Source organism: Oryctolagus cuniculus, chromosome 3 (genome assembly GCF_051225735.1).
Source record: "Oryctolagus cuniculus isolate XC-2025 breed Fujian yellow rabbit chromosome 3, ASM5122573v1, whole genome shotgun sequence".
NCBI lineage: Eukaryota > Metazoa > Chordata > Mammalia > Lagomorpha > Leporidae > Oryctolagus > Oryctolagus cuniculus.
The window spans coordinates 132,846,779-132,864,555 of NC_142869.1; the positions used below are offsets into that span (position 1 = coordinate 132,846,779).

The following is a 17,777-nucleotide window of genomic DNA, read 5'->3' on the forward strand; positions in this document are numbered from 1 at the left end:
ACTGATACAGTTTATTTAACAAACTCTTTTGAGGTCCTCAGTTTTTTAAGAGTATAAAGGGGTCATGAGAAAAAAAAGTTTGAGAACCATTGATAAAGGAAACAGACCTTCCCATAGACTGCTGGTAGGAGTATAAATTGGTGCAGACTCTTTGGAAACAATTTGCTAATATCTATCAGAACTTAAATTCCCGTGCCCATTGATTCAGCAGTGCCAGATGGTGTTGGCTGTAGTAGTAAAACAAAGGAAAGGGAGAATAAACAAAGCCCATGACAGTAGTAGCTGATTACATAAATATACCCCTAAAGTAAAGTAATAAATATTTTGCAGACATTAAAAATTGCTTTCTTTAAAAGATTTATTTATTTATTTGATAGAGTTACAGAGAGAGGGAATGAATAAAATAGCCATTTACAAATGATTATGTAAAGACTTCCAAGAATGTCAAGTATCTAAACAGCATCAGAAATTGTTCAGTATGATTCCGTTTGTATCAATAATTAGTGATGATCTGTTTATAGAGATAAATGCCTAGAAACCAGCAGCCAGGGTTACATTGAGTTAAATGATCAGGGGTTGAATAGGGCTGAAAGGAGACATTTATATTTCATTTCATAGCCTTCCACATTTTGTTTCTTACAAGAATATTTTTTGTTTAAAAGATTATAGGTGGCTGGCGCCATGGCTCACTAGGCTAATCCTCCGCCTTGCGGCGCCGGCACACCGGGTTCTAGTCCCAGTCGGGGCGCCGGATTCTGTCCCGGTTGCCCCTCTTCCAGGCCAGCTCTCTGCTGTGGCCTGGGAGTGCAGTGGAGGATGGCCCAAGTATTTGGGCCCTGCACCCCATGAGAGACCAGGAGAAGTACCTGGCTCCTGGCTTCGGATCAGCGTGGTGCACCGGCCGCAGCGCGCCAGCCGCCGTGGCCATTGGAGGGTGAACCAACGGCAAAGGAAGACCTTTCTCTCTCTCTGTCTCTCTCTCTCACTGTCCACTCTGCCTGTCAAAAAAAAAAAAAAAAAAAAAAGATTATGGGTGATAATAACCACAATAAAAACTAGTTGATCTAATTTGTAAAGAGTTATTTATTTGAAAGTTGGAGTTACACAGAAAGAGAAGCAGAGACAGAAAGAGAGAGAGAGAAAGAGAGAGAGATAGAAAGAGAGAGAGAGAGGTCTTCCATCCATTGGTTCACTCCCTAATTGGCTGCAATGGCTGGAGCTGCACCGAGCCAAAGCCAGGAGCCAGGAGACACCTCGGGGTCTCCCAAACAGGTGCATGGGTCCAAGGATTTGGGTCATCTTCCACAGCTTTCCCAGGCTGTAGCAGAGAGCTGGATCAGAAGTGGAGCAGCTGGGCACCCATATGAGATGCCATCTCTGCAGGTGGAGGCTTTAGCCACTATGCCACAGTGATGGCCCGGATCTAATTAAATATCCCAGTTTGTAGCAAATGATTGTAATTTAAGTATGTTTGTGTTACATTTCATCAACTATTGGTTGAAGGACTGCTTCATGTATACTGTGGCTCCATTAACAGATCACTCACCAAGCAGTTACTGAAAAATAACTTGACAGAAATATGACAGATACAATTTCTATGTATCGTTAACTTATCACTAGGATTAGATTCTGAAATTCTTTGATAGTGTTACTTATGAATGAGTAATCATAACTTTTTGAGAATGAAATTTCAACACCAAATGTCTTCTACCACCAAAAGATATTCTCTGAGCAGCTTTAACATCTTCAGGGTTTCTTTTCCACCTATTAGTTTTCATAACATTCACTTTCCTCTTCCATTTTGATCTCAAAGTGTGGAGGATCTACCAGAGAAAATAGGCAAAGACTCAATGAGCTTTATACTATTCCATGGTAATAAGCACCGTGGGTCTTTTATGAAGTTAAGACAACAATTTAGTGTGCTAGTTTCACAATTGCCAGCTCTGTAAACTGGAATTTGTTTAGTCAAATGCCCAGAGTCTTAGGATAAAATCAGCTGTTAGATAAATGACACAATTTGCCTTATTAGAATAAAGAACATTGCAGATTTTATTCTTTCTGAAAAATCACTTAATGATTGCCAATACTACTTGTTGAAGAGCAAAAAAAGAAAAATGCACAAACCTACACGGATTCATGTCTGCTGTATATGCAAATTATCATAAAACAGATTAGGTCATAATATGAACAATGATGGAACTTTCTATAAGAACAGAAATTAATAATTTACCCCAAGCATCTAACTGAAAGAAAAAAAAAAGCCAGTTCAGTTTGAATAATGTCGGGAGACAAAGCACACCAGTATTACTCTTTATTTCCTTTATTAATCAGTTAGAATACCAAAAACTCAATAGAAATAGCATTAAAAACTCATAAACATTGTTCAAATCTTCTTTTCCTAGCAGTCATATTCATAAAACTATCATTTCCATTTAAATGGAAGTTAATAAAAATAAGATTTTATTTAGTGACTCAAACAACACATAGGCTCATTCATTTACTTACCAGTCATTTGTAGAGTGCCTACTGTATGCTCACACCCTGAATGAGAAATACATCTCGCATTCCATAAGAAAATAGTTAATGGAGCAGATAGATATAACAAGTAATTAAGGCAGCAACATGGTGAAATGGGAAGAGTGTTGACATCTGGAGTTCAACACATTTTAAACCTAGCCCTCTTCTGAGCTTTTTTTTTTTTTTTTTTTTTTTTTGGAGAGGCAGAGTTAGACAGTGAGAGAGAGAGAGAGAGACAGAGAGAAAAGTCTTCCTTTTCTGTTGGTTCACCAACAGAAATGGCCACCACGGCCGGCACACTGCGCTGATCCGAAGCCAGGAGCCAGGTGTTTCTCCTGGTCTCCCATGCAGGTGTGGGACCCAAGCACTTGGGCCATCCTCCACTGCACTCCCTGGCCACAGCAGAGAGCTGGACTGGAAGAGGAGCAACCGGGACAGAATCCGGCGCGCCAACCGGGACTAGAACTCAGGATGCCGGAGCCGCAAGGCGGAGGATTAGCCAAGTGAGCCACGTTGCCGGCCCTCTTCTGAGCTTTATGCACCCCCCCCCTTTAAGATTTATTTATTTATTTGAGAGGCAAAGATACAGACAGAGGGAGAGACAGAGAGGGATGTTCCATCCACTGGTTCACTCCCCAAATGGCTGCAATGGCCAGAGCTGAGCCAATCTGAAGCCAGGAGCCAGGAGCTTCTTCTGGGTCTCCCACATGGGTGCAGGGGACCAAGCATTTGGGCCATCTTCCACTGCTTTCCCAGGCCACAGCAGAGAGCTGGATTGGAAGAGGAGCAGCTGGGACCCAAACCAGTGCCCATATGGGATGCCGGCTTCACAGGTGGAGGCTCAACCTACTATGCCACAGTGCTGTCCCCCTATACCCTTTCTAACCGTCCTAAGCTTCAGAAACTTCATCTGTAAAGTAGTGATACTACATTCATTGTATGGCTGTTTTAAGGATTAGAGAAGGCATTCAAAGCACAGAACCAGGAACTAAATATCATCAAATGGAAAATATTTATTGCCTTAAACTATAATATGACAGGTAATAGGAACACATATAAGAAAAAAGTATGTCTGTGTGATGACAGGTAAGGAAATGTTTCTGAGGAACAATTGTTTAGGAAAAGAGGTGCTCATGAAGAACTCTCAAGAACAGAGACATGGTTGGAACTTGTATGAAGTGGGAGAAACTGAGCAGCTGGGTGAGGCTGGGGTAGGAAACAATAGTGGAAATGAAGATCGTGAGTTAATTGTCATCAATCACAGAGGACCTTTCCATTCTGTAAATGATCCAGGGCTTTCAGTGTGATGAGAATCACAGAATTTTTAAAATTGAGTGACTATGTGGGATTGAAGGAAGAGAAAGGAAAAGAGTCCAGATTTCTAGTTCACATGAAGACGTGTTTGTGTCATCAATCAGATTGTAAGAGGAAAGGCAGGTTTGGGGAGAAAATTATAAATTTCATTGGAGTATTTTATTTTATTTTATTATTTTTTTTGACAGGCAGAGTGGACAGTGAGAGAGAGAGAGACAGGGAGAAAGGTCTTCCTTTACCGTTGGTTCACCCTCCAATGGCTGCTGCGGCCAGCGCACTGCGCTGATCCGAAGCCAGGAGCCAGGTGCTTCTCCTGGTCTCCCATGGGGTGCAGGGCCCAAGGACTTGGGCCATCCTCCACTGCCTTCCCGGGCCACAGCAGAGAGCTGGCCTGGAAGAGGGGCAACCAGGACAGAATCCGGTGCCCCGACCGGGACTAGAACCGGTGTGCCGGCGCCGCTAGGTGGAAGATTAGTTGTTTTAAAGATCAGATTTTGGAGCCTGCACTATGACGTGGAAGGTTAAGCCTCTCTGGTTTGAGTTCTGGCTGTTCCACTTCTGATCTACCTCCCTGATAATGCGCCTGGGAAAGCAGCAGAAGATGGCCCAAGTGCTTGGGCCCCTGCACCCATATGGGAGACCCAGAAGAAGCTCCTGGCTTCAGCCTGGCCCAGTCCTGGCTATTGAGGCCATTTGGGGAGTGAAACAGCAGATGGAAGATCTTTCTTTCATTCTCTCTCTCTCTCTCGCTCTCTCTCTCTCTCTCTCTCTCCCCCTCACACACACACACACACACATACAACACACACACACACACACTTTTTTTCTCTCTTCCTGCCCTCTCTGCATTTCTGCCTTTCAAATAAATCTTTTGAAAAAAATCATTTTTTTGGTATCTGTGTCTCCCTTTGACATGTTGCATATAAACAGAGAATGACAGATTTAGCAGTTAAATATTTAAGTTGCCAGCAAACTTGGAACTATGAGTATGCTCTTTAATAAGGACCCTGCTTATAGCCATATGGCAAAACATCATTTATTCTAATATAACATAATCATTAGGAGTGTGGACTCTGAATCAAACTACCTGGATTCAAGGACCAGTCATTTATTATCTCTTTGACTTGGGACAAGTTATTTTACCTTTTCTAGTAAATGGAGATAATTGCATTATTTACCTCATAGGTTGTTGCAAAGACAAAATAAGTTAGTATATGTAAAGCATATAGGACAGTAACTGATTGATGACGAAGTTCTCAGAATGTAGTAGATACTTTTACTATCATCAGTTATTACCATCAAATAGCAGGATTTTAGTGCAGGGAGGATGTTGGAATTGATCATACTGGTTTTATAGTTGAGGAAAAGCGAGCCCGTTCAAGGATGCATGGGTGGCCGAGGGCAACTGAGGCTGAGGCACGTCTCAGCTCACCTTGTTTCCCAAGGCACTTTGTTAAAGTAGGGTCTGTGCCCTCATGAGTAGGTTAAGCAAAAATTTCATTTTAGTTGATAATGAGTCGCCCAGGCCATAGAATTTTAAGTGATCAGAAGTCCCTCTTTATAGATGTTAGTTCAGGTTCAGCATGATCTATTACTGGGTGTGTGTGTGTGTGTGTAGAAGGGTGTATATAAGATAATGTTTACATTGTAAAAACATAAATATTTGACCAGCATAGTAGTTTGCAGATTGCCCAGTATTCCATGAGAATAAAACACCAAGATTTTGTCACTCTTTCTTGATATACGTTTACTTTTGTGTGTTACTTTTCTGATTTATTAGGTAAGTGACACTCATACCTTGAGAAGAGATTTTCTTGTTTTCTAAGTTTGTGGTGACGATCAGACCTCAGGCCGAAGCTGCTGAGCATTAGCACACATGCACACGAAGCACTGTGGTAGCATCACAGGATACCTGATAATATTAAAGTTCCATATAAAATGTGCTCACCCACAAGCCCAGAGCATTTCTGAGACAGATACTGCTAATCAAAGGCTTGAATAAATAGATGGATTTTGGATTATACCATGAAGACAACAAGATTTAGAGTCTTATTGGAAGTATAGTCTACTTCAGGAGCTAAGTTGAGGTGATAAAAATGAGTACTGATTTTTATCATCCACCCATAATAACTAGTGCCAAATAAAACATTTGAGAATGTTACCAGAAACAGTTGAGTTGTCAGACACTAAATATGAAAAATAAGATAAAGATGGAAAATTTAACAAAAGAAAGTGAGCAGTAAGTTAGGAAAATTTTTATTAAAAGACAGAGAAATTAAGAGGGAAAAATAGAACTGAAGTACGTAACACATATTTACATTGTCCTAATTTCAGGACACCCTGGAAATGAACACTTCCAGTTTTGCTTGGAAGATACAGTTTGTAGTGATTATTTAATAAGAAATTGCACTTTCTTCTAATTTGTGTTGTTTCCCCGTTATGAGCTCCTTTAGCTCTAAAATTCACATGATCTCCTGCAGCAGGGCATTTTTGCTTACTAACATCATTGTCTCCTAGCTTACAAAAAGAACTCCTACTGTGTAGTTTCAGAATTCCTAGTGAGTACCCAGCAGTCACACCTTTCTGTGGTCACTGTTTCTGTTACTTTGTGACAGTGCCATGGGGTTGCACAGAAAAGTAGGTGAAAGCAGCACTCCATCAACACATTCAGAGTCACTTTCCTTACCTCTGCCCTGTTTTTACCAGTCCTCACTGGTTTCCGAATAGTGACATTTCTGCATATCGGCGAAGACACGTGTATCACATTTTCCAGTAGAGTAATGCTCCTATCACTCCTAAACTGCTTCTGTCTGGGTTTCCCCCGAGTCCTCCAAACCTCCCCCAACAAAGGCAAAGCTGCTGCTTTTCTCCTTCCACAGTGGTTACCGTGAGGCAAGCTCCTGCCCAGGTCTGCACCCATACTGATATATCATACCCTTGGAGCACCCTGTCTTGGCATTTCGGAGCACCCTGTCTTGGCATTTCACAGTGGAGCAATTCTTGTTCAGCATGGTTTCATGAGGCTTTCTATTGTGTCAGTAATATTTTCCGTTTCTAAAGGAAAAGGACCAACATGTTTCATTTCTGTAATCTGACTGGCATATAGCATAGTGAGGAAGTCATAGATTCAACATGATAATAAATATCTGGTAACAAGTTCAGTTCCGAGACCACATGGTGTCTTGTGTTCTCTTTATACTTGAAGCTTCCATTTGCAATGAGGTTAAGTTTTCTTTCTCAGCAATTAGCTGTCAGATTATTTTCAAAATGTAAAATTTGAATAGACTCATATATAGCTCTCTATTTGACAAATGGTTTCCTTTTTTTTTTTTTTGGATTTATTTATTTATTTTGAAAGGCAGAATGACACAGAGAGATCTTCCATGTGTTGGTTCATTCCCCAAATGGCTGCAACAACCAGGGTTGGGCCAGGCTTTAGCCAGAAGCCGGAAACCCCATCTGGGTCTCCCACGTGTGTGGCCGGAGCTCAAGTGCTTGGGCCATCTTTCACTGCTTTTCCAGGCAGGTTAGCAAGGAGCTGTATCAGAAGTGGGGCAGCTGGGACTTGAACCAGCAGTGCTCATATGGGATGCTGGCATTGCAAGCAGCAGTTTAATCCACTGTACCACAACACTGGCACTGTCAAAAGGTTTCCTTTGGAAAAAAAAAATCAGATATGTATTTAACAATCAAAATAATTTAAAATTTTTTTGATAAATACAATGTTTTAATTCTTAGCCTTCTGTTAATATGTTCGATTGGTGGTAATTCTTTTTTACCATGTAAAAGCTTTTGCTTTGATATTTTAATATTAGAAGTTGAGAGCAAATGCTAATCAATTTTTATTTAGTGATAATATAAATATTTGTAGGTGCCAAAATCTGAAAGACTCTGCTCAAAATGTAAAATTCACGTGGGCTCTAATTAATGATCTTGTTATCTACAATAAAATAACAATTCCATATAAAACATTATACACTATCTCTTTGACAGAGGACAAATTCTACAAAGAGGAAAACAGGAATCAAATTTACAGTGTTGCCTGACTGCTTATCAAGGAGTATTCCTGAAAAAATAAAAAAAATTGAAATGTAGATATTTCCTTGTTGATTTCATAAGCAGAAAGAGCCCAACCCTCCATCAAATCAAGGGTGCTGTTTGTTTCATTGGAGATTTGATGTTTTAGTTCATTTGTACTCATAAACCTAGAAAGTAACTTGTGTTCTAAAGTAAGTAGAGAAGATGTGTTTCAGTCCAGAAAATTGGTCTACATGAAATTATTTTGTCTGAGTAGATAGCATAATAAACATTTTTCCCTTTTGGTCTAATTTTAAAAAGTCCTTTTATTTTTTTAAATGTGATTTTCAAAAATGTACCATAGCAATTAGGTGTATGATTTACTTCAGTAGACAGAAAGTTCATATTGTTAGCAGAGGGCAATATCTACAGGAAATTAACAAATCCTGGAGTATTTATTCAATTTTTTATCTTTCATTTTGAGATAAAATTGTCAGCTTTCTTATGTCAGATCTTCAATTAACTATAGTTATACATCCTACTGACATTCCACCAGTAGCTCTACTTTGATTTTTAAAAAGTGTTTTAACTTGACATTTTTAAATAATACAAAATGTGTGATTATGAATCTCCATACTCAGTACAGACCTGAAGTGATATTGCAAAATGATAAATTTTTTTCTTACTAAAAGGACCTGATCAAAAAGAAGAAACAGTTTGACCTCATTTTTGTGCTCAAATGAATTCAATGAGAGAGGGAGTTTCAGTTTAGAATAGGAACTAGTTGTTGAATAAGGTATAAAAATAAAAAAATACAATGATTTAGAAAGTTAGAAAAACTCTTAATATAGCTAGTTCCACTCAATATCCTTCGATTTTATGACAATTTCTTCACAATGTGCTTAATCTTGAAAAGAGAAGATAGTGCTAAAATATTGGGGAAAATGTTTTATTTCAGAGTGAGTTCTCATAACTCTTGTTCAGATTCATGCTGCCTCAGGTTTTCTAGGTGTATTTCTTAAGTAAAGTAGGTAGCATGAGAAAAATAAAATATGACTTGAAAATGTCACTTACATGCATTTATGTATATTTTGATTAAAAATAGACTTGGCATTTGCCTAACTTGCCTTTTTAAAAAGAGGAAAATGTGTAAGGAAGTATAATCTATATATACAGTTTTAGGTAAGGATGGAAGAAAAACAGAATGAAGCCATTGTAATCTTACTCCTTTCAAATTGTGTCCTAGTCTTAGAACTTTGCAAAAAAAATAAGATCTCATCTTCAGGAGGTACTATCCTAAGTGAATGAATGTGATTTAAAATTTTTTAAATTTATTTTTTATTTGAAGTCAGAGAGAGAGAGATCAATCTTTCTTCCCTAGGTCACTCTCTGAATGCCCACAGCTGAATCTGGACCAGGCTGAAGCCAAGAGATTAGAACTCCATCTGAGAGTCTCACCTGAGTGGCAGGGACTCCAGTACTTAGGCCATCACCTGCTGCCTCCCAGGGTGCACATTATCAGAAAGCTGACCCAGTGGAGGATGTGGCATCCCAAGTGACATCTAACCCACTGTGCCAAATCCTGACCCAAGGCACGCGATTTTGAAATGCTTTTTTTTTTTTTTCCTTTGTAGACTCTTTCTCCTCCTCCTCTTGATTTCCTTCCCCTTTTCTCTCTTTCCTTTTCCTCTCTCTCACTCATCACTGCTTGTAAATACATTCAATAAAATAGATTGGCGAGGCCAGGCACATGGGATATGTGCTAGGTGTATACTAGAGAGTAAAACAGACATGGTCCCAGTCTCTATGGAACTTAAAATCCAGTACAAATGAAGACTTTAAACAAATAATTAGTTGCATTTTCAACAAGCGTCAAAGAATAGTGAAAGATGAGGTGTATGAATTTTTGGTAACTACCCTGTACATAATCAAATGTATGTATGAGGTAGCTTCAAAAAATGAAGGAAAACAGTTAAAACATGCAAATTTCCTTGAACTTCTGAAGTCCCTTTGTGTATGTGTAAGTGGATGTATTTTTTCCCTTGGGGAATATTGAATTAATATGGTTCCCTACCCACAGGATGTGTGTATGTTGTCAACAAATATGCAAGACCAAGAAAGTCTGGAAGAATACTCACCAAACAGGGTATCGGTGGTTAATATCCCTGGAAAAGGGGACTAGGAGACAGAAATTGTACCAAAGTTCTGAACTTGAATCATGTTGATGTGGCTTACTTACGTCATTTGCCTGTTCCTGGGGCCATGATTATGGCCAACGGTGTTGAATGTTCTGATTAGGTGGGCCCACTGTAAAGCAGAGGTAGGAGCCACCTCTACTCAAACCACAGGGACTAACTAGACAATAGTGGTTACCTACAGGAAAAGCAGGGTGCTGCCTCCAGAAGGGGGTGCTACACAGCAGAGATTATAGCAGACGTCCATGGTAATGCTCTCCTGGATTTTGTCATTGGTTACAATGTTTGTGTAGTACTCAATAGTCATTAAGAATCTTACATGTAGTAAAGCTTAAAGATAGGAAAAAAACCAGAATATTTTGAATTTCAATTAAATTCCAACAGAAATTGAACTAATACTTATGCCAAAAATTTTAAGGATAAAAATCTCAAGGAAAGAAAAGGGAAAGTTGTGTGTCTATCTACCCTTTACCTGTATAGATGATTTGGTGAATAAGCAGAGTATGCTCTTTACAAAAAATTGTTATGAATATTTGTTATGAATGTATCATTCTTCATCACATTTCTCACCAGATTTAAGATTTAGGAGAGTTGACTTTTAGTGTTTTCTATGTAGAGTCCTTGATGCGTCACTAAGGTCACTCTAGAATTGGCATAGCAAAACTTTTCTGCTTATTAAACAGTATGGAGCTTTTGGATCCTACAAGAAAATTATTTTACAGCGTTTTAGAAGTAGAGAAAAATTGCCAAAAATTTAATGTTTGTTTCTTTCCTTAAGAATAATGACTATCAAGTCAACAAAGAGAAAGCTAATACATTTTACTGATCTCATTACCCAAACATAATTACCTGCCAAACAAACAAAAACATTTAAGTATATAGGTTTGATATCAGAATAAACCAGAGTCTGGCAGGGGTCTTGGATCACTCTAGCCTCTGCCTTATCCCTCTCCCCCATCTCACCCTCAGCTACCATTCCCGGATAGGGACACAGTGTTTTTTGTTGCCAATCCAATAGGAACAGATAAGGTTTTAGCATAACTTGTCTCAGCACATCTTCAGGGAAGCTGAAGCTTTTGATGAGATTGACTCATGGCACCCATAACTGAAGTTTCAGAGATTGAATTATGCTATTCTGAAGAAAACCACGTTTTAGACTCGGGTAATATCCCAGTACTAATTACTCAACAAATTTGGGTATTTCTCATGATTAACCCACTGACAAACTGACTTAGGCTATGGGATTTTTCTCCCTGGGCTTCATGCTCTGTCATCCTACGGATATCTGAGGTCCATTAAAGCTTTTATCATAGCCAGAGGAGTGACAGGCAGCTTAAATATTCAAGTCCACATTCCACAATCTTCTAAGGCTATTTAATAAATGACTGTTAACAGTTTGAGTGTGTCTGCAAAGGTTCATGGACCAGAACCTTAGTGCTTAGAGTGGTGATGTTGAGAAGTATTGGTATGTTTAAAAGTGGGACCTAGCACAAGGTGATTAGTAACTGGGTGTGTTGCCTCCAGAAGAGATTACTGTAGTTCTCATGAGACCCCAATTAGATCCCACAAGACAGAGTTGTTAGAAAAATGGTAAGCCTTGGCCCTGAGTCTGTCTGCCTTCTTGTCTCACCTGTGACGGTTCTCTACTTCACACGTATTCCAGGAGTGTGAGTGCACAACATGGTGAGCAGGTAAGGTGGCCTTTGCCAGAGGCCAAAGCTGTGGGGCCGCCTGCTCTTGGACTTTCAGTCTCCACAACTGTTAGCTTACTAAACTTATTTTCTTTATCTAGTACTGCATCTTAGGTGTTTTGTTATAACAGCAGAAAATGGGCTGAGACACTGACGCATCCAGGAAGGGGTTCTGTGCCTCCCGGATCCTTGGTGAACAGCATTGTGGTGCATCAGGTTAAGCCACCATCTGCTGCAATGCCTGACATGTTGCACATTAAAGCACTAGACTGAGCCCCAGCTGCTCTGCTGTCTGTCCAGCTCCCTGCTAATGCACCTAGCACGGCAGCATAAGATGACTCAAGTACTTGGACGCCTGCCACACAAGTGAGAGACCCAGAGAGTTCTTGGATCCTGGCTCCTGGCTGCTGGCTTTGGCCTGGCCTAGCCCCAGCTGTTGTGGCTGTTTGGGGAGCAAAACAGCATATGGAAGATCTTTGTGTGTGTCTCTCTCTCACTGTCTCTCTGCCTTTCAAATAAATAAAATAAAACTTAAAAAAAATGTTTAGAATGCGGAGGGAAGACTTGGGTCCTTTAGAAATACATACTTTCACTGGCGCCATGGCTCACTCCTCCACCTGCAGCTCCGGCACCCCGGGTTCTAGTGCCAGTTGGGGTGCTGGATTCTGTCCCAGTTGCCCCTCTTCCAGTCCAGCTCTCTGCTGTGGCCCAGGAAGGCAGTGGAGGATGGCCCAAGTGCTTGGGCCCTGCACCCCATGGGAGACCAGGAGAAACACCTGGCTCCTGACTTCGGATCGGCACAGCGCGCCAGCCGTAGCAGCCATTTGGGGAGTGAACCAACGGAATGAAGACCTTTCTCTCTGTCTCTCTCTCACTGTCTAACTCTGCCTGTCAAAAAATAATAAATAAATAAATAAAGGAAATACATGCTTTCAAATTTTAACCAATTTGCTCGGCATGTCACAGCAGAGCTTTTTTCAGAGAAGTATTTTAAATGCTTAAGAGTCTTTTTTCTCACTGCACCTGAAATGATAACAGCAGCCATATGTGAATTCCGTTTGAGTCCTTTCTAGCTGAACTTGATAAGTGAATGAAAGCGTTCACTGCAGTGTTTTGCTACATGAAATGATAGGCACACCAGAAGAAATTAAGAGAACTAAACAAGGGATAAGCAAATCATTTTTCAGCTGATTTGGGAATGAGCTGGAAGCTGGCAAGGCAGAAGAGTGAGGGTGCCTACTGCCGATGTCAGGCATTTAGGAAAGGAGACCACACCGGCGACTCACCTCTTACGACTGGCGCTGGGTGTGGTTTGTTTTTCATTTTTACATGATGGAAAGCTATTGAGCCTATTGCTCTTTCCCAACATGTACAGAAAGCTTATCGAATTCAAGTATGCAAGACAGGTGAGATCTGGAGAAAGGGGAGAGGTTTTTTTTTTTTTCTCATTTAGGTTATTTTGTGTTTGACAGCTTCTCATAATAGCGCTTCAGAGTATACTCTGCCTGATGCATTGCTTTGCTGTTTAAAATTTGTGAACTGCCCAAATGATGAAGCATGCAGTTGCCTTGTGCAATCACAGAAATACAGTGATTGTTTATTTCAGACTTTAAAGATCTTCATTTATTTTTAAAGATGTATGTATTTGAAAGGGAGAATGGGAGTGAGAGTGAGAGATCTTCCATCTGCTGGTTCACTCCACAAATGAACACAACAGCTGGTTCTGGGCCAGGCCAAAGCCAAGGATCTGGAACTCCTTCTCCCACATGGATGGCAGGAGCCCAAGTACTTGGGACATCTTCTGTTGCTTTTCCAGGTGTGTTAGCAGGAAGCTGGATTGGAAGGGGAGCAGCCAGGACTCCAACTCATGCTCTGATCCTGGATGCAGTTGTCACAGGCAGTGGCTTGACATGCTGTGCCATAATAATGGCCTCAAAGATCTTCATTTTAATACTTTCTGGTAGATTTGACAATAGAGAAACATTATACATACTTAATTCATAACTCATTTCACGTAAAGTAATATCACTATTTGGTTGGGCCTGCCTGCTTGCTGTCTATAAAGTATGTAACAGTCTTTGGAATAATTTTTCATAATAAAAGTAATATGTTTATTTAGGAAAACACCAATAAAAGTCATCCATCAGCCTATTCATTTTCTTATCTGTAACGAGAATAGTAACGTGCTAATATGTTGGTCATCTTTCCAGCCAGAAATGAGCTAGTGTACATGTCATCACAGGTGCTTTATCTACCACTGTAATCCCAAAGTCATGAAGAGTGTCGGACACAGACTCACGTGACCTGATTTGGTCTTGGTGTGCCTGTCTTGTTCATGGTCAGTGGGCTAACTTCATTTTTGTTACCTGTGGTTGTTGAGAGGCCAAACCCCTTCACTGCTACCTCACTCTTTCCCTGCCTCCCATCCCAGCTTGCATTTCATCTTTGCTTTTCTGCCGGGATAGAATAAATGATGTGAAGTTGAAATGGTAATTGAATTTCACCGTGTGTTCTTATTGGCAAAGGATGACAACGTGTTCTATTGCCACACCAAGGAGGAAGACGGAACGTTAGCAATTTTGAAGTAGCTCCTTCAGGGGAGGGTTGTTGCAGCTTTAGCCATCTCGGCATGTGTTCAGAGAAACCTAAACTTTTGATGATGCCGAGGATTATGAATCATGACACCCATAACGGAAGTTTCAGAGAGAGTTAATTATACTGTTGATTTGAACAATACCCCTGAGAACCATATTTAGGTACAATTTCAACATCATCCCATTCGGTTTTCGTGTCTGTGTTTCTCTTACGCTGTCTGGTAAACATCCAGAGACTCTGAATGCTTCTCTCTGATAGATGCAGAGAGCATTTAAGCTAACACTCAGCTGTTTGTTTATCATGTTTTCAAACTTTCTCCACTTTCTGTTTAGTATGCAGCGAAATGGTGTAAAGGAAACCATCTGCACTGCAGCTGCAAAGGGATTACCTTCGGTGCTGCTTTTCAAAAAGCAGCCAAATGCCCCCTGTGCACAGCCCTGGACAGTTGCTTGGATCTTGCACCATATGTTTTATACAGTACTCCTGGAGCTAAGTCAATTAATACCTCAGAAGATGCAATTAGCCTTTTAGTGACTGCATTCATTCATAAAGGGCTGCCCCAAATCAAGAAACTCCTAATTCCCGGCCCCTGGTATAGTTATGGAATTAAGATTTGAACTATTGGATAACAGTAGACATACTGAGCCCATGGAGGATGCTCTAGTTAATGTAGCCAACCACTACCAAGCCAGATTCCTAGGTGTGGGCTGGGATACTTACGCACATACACACATATACATTGTTTGGGCCATATGTAGCCAACTGCCACCAAGCCATATTCCTTGATGTACACTAGGGTATTTGCACACACTCCCGCACACACACAAACATACATATAATCAAATTGTTCAGACTGGTGTGGTGTTGTGGCATAACAGGCAAAGCTGCCACCTGCTACGTGGGCATCCTGTATAGGTGCCAGTTGATGTCCCAGTGCTCCTAGGAAAGCAGCAAAAGATAATGAAAGTCCTTTGACCCCTGCACCCACTTGGGAGACCCAGATGAAGCTCTAGATTCCGGGCTTTGGCCTGGCCCAGCCCAGGCTGTGGGGCCATTTGGGGAGTGAACCAGCAGATGGAAGATACCCCCTCCCCCGTCTCTCTCTTTATATCTCTGCATCTCTCTGTCTCTGTCTCTCTCTCTTTCTCGCTTTTATCTGAATCAAAATGCATATGTTAAGTAGACACTGAGTGGGAGCATGCAGTGAAACGTAAATGTTCAAGCAAATAGCCACTATTTGCAACTCACTTTCCATGCCATGGCAATCATTTGTTAAGGTAAAATTAAAAACAGTGAAGATATTTCAGCAAGCTCACTTGTAACTTTTTCTTAAGCAAAAACCTCCAGGCAGTGTGTAGCTCTAGAAAGCATCGTGGTCATAACCCGTGGACACGTAGCCAATGCCTGTCATCAACTCGAGCAGAAGTTACACTGATGTCTTCTGACTCGTATCTGGTTGGAGGGAAGGTCCAGAATGAGTCACTGGTTTAGCTGGGGCTCAGTTTATGTGAGGGTGATGGGATTTGCATATGGAATTGAAAATGTGCTGTTTCCTAGGTAGGATGGCACCGTAAGTAAGTAGAACCTATGTAAGGCTCCATTAAAGAATTAATAAAATATTTCTATAGGGACAAGCACTGTGCCGTAGTGGGTAAAGCCACCTCCTGTAATGCTGGCATTCTATATGGGTACCAGTGCCTGTCCTGGCTGCTCCACTTCCAATCTAGCTCCCTGCTAATGGCCTAAGAAAAGCAACAGAAGATGGCCCAAGCATTGGTCCTCTGCTACCCACTTGGGAGACCTGGAGGAAGCTCCTGGCTCCTGGCTTCAGCCTGGCTTAGTTCAGGCCATTTCAGCTATCAAGGAAGTGAATAAGTAGATAGAAGATTTCTCTCTGTCTCTCCCTCCCTCTCTGTAATCCTGACTTTCAAAAAAAAATAAATCCTTAAAAGCAATCTCTATATAAAACATTACCATTGTTATTCAAACATTTATGTCTATGTATATGTTTACATATATATATATATTTTAAATTATTCTCCCAAATTACAATTTTGGGGATACTAGTTGCTTTCATGTGAGTCCTAAGCAACTTATTCCAAATTACAGATATTTATTTGTCAGGAATTAGAGTCTGTGTCTGAATTTCTAGGGGAAAGGAGTCATTAACTAATAGAAATTTTTAGGAAGAAGTGAGGGTATCTGTCTCTCTTTTGTCTTTTTTAAAATTCAAGTTGGAGATAGATAAAACACACACCACAAGATTTTTCAAATATGTGTTAGAAAATTCATACACACTTTGCAACTGACTTTTCCATAACCAAATGGAGAAAAGGCCTGTGGGTTGAGAGCAGCAACAAGAGTGGAGCTGACTGCATCACTTCAGAATGGGGCCGGAACTCCGTAAAGAGCAGAAGAAGTAGTTCAGGGAGTAAAGCTTCCCAGAGAGGGGAGCCAGAATAGGCATCTACAAGGAGCATGAACATCCCAGCACCTGCGCAGGACTTTAGAACTGAGGAGCAGAAGCCGAAGCAGGGAAATGATTCAGAGGCCAAGACCGACTGCTTAATCATGGGAACAATTTATCCTCAGGAACTATCTAGCTTGTGTTCGAAGACTTTTTCTTTTTTTTTTTTTTAACTTTTAAACATATATTTGAAAGTACAGTTACAGAGAGGGGGAGAGAGATCTTCCATTCATCCTCTGGTTCATTCCCCAAATGGCTGCAATGGCTAAGGCTGGGCTGTATCAAAGCAGAAGCCAGGAGCTTCTTACAGGTCTCCCACATGGGTGCAGGGACCCAAGCACTTGGGCCATCCTCCATTGCTTTTCTAAGTACATTAGCAGGGAGCTGGATAAGAAGTGGAGCAGCCAGGACTCAAACTGGCATCCATTTGGGATGCTGCCATCTCAGGCGGTGACTTTACCTGCTATGCCACAACACAGGCCCCCATACTTTTCCCTTTCTAAGGTTCTTTTGTACTTAATGGCATGGTTGAGATTTTCTAATCTTTCACATCATTCTTAAAATATGCCAGAAAATTTCTGAGGGGAGAGAAAAAAGCAAGCATCTGACTGGATCATATTTCTGTATTGGGAGGTTAACCAGAAACAGCAGTCAAAATATTTCACTATCCTAATTGCTATTGTAGTGTACAGAATCTCTTTAACTGGTTATGTTTTTGTGTGTGACATACTTTCAATTTACTTTATAATCAATAGCTTAACCCTCCACTAAGTAAAGAATTAACAAGTTCTGAGTGGAAAAACTGTTTCTCAAGAGTATAGACATATTTCACTATCCTCATTGCTATTCTAGTGTGCAGTATCCTTTTACCTGATTATGATTTGTGTGTGTTTGTGTGTGTGTGTGTGTGTGTGTGTTTTAAAATCAAGAGTCTATGAGAAGCAGAGACTGAGAGAGTTCCTATCCTCTAGCTCTCTTAAA

The 17,777-nt window shown here is 40.6% G+C and overlaps 1 protein-coding gene across 6 annotated transcripts in view; it reads left to right on the forward strand.

Moving 5' to 3' along the window:
- The window catches only part of IMMP2L (inner mitochondrial membrane peptidase subunit 2), a 1,052,378-nt gene that overhangs the window by 870,756 nt on the left and 163,845 nt on the right, over positions 1 to 17,777 (forward strand). The window lies entirely within an intron of this gene.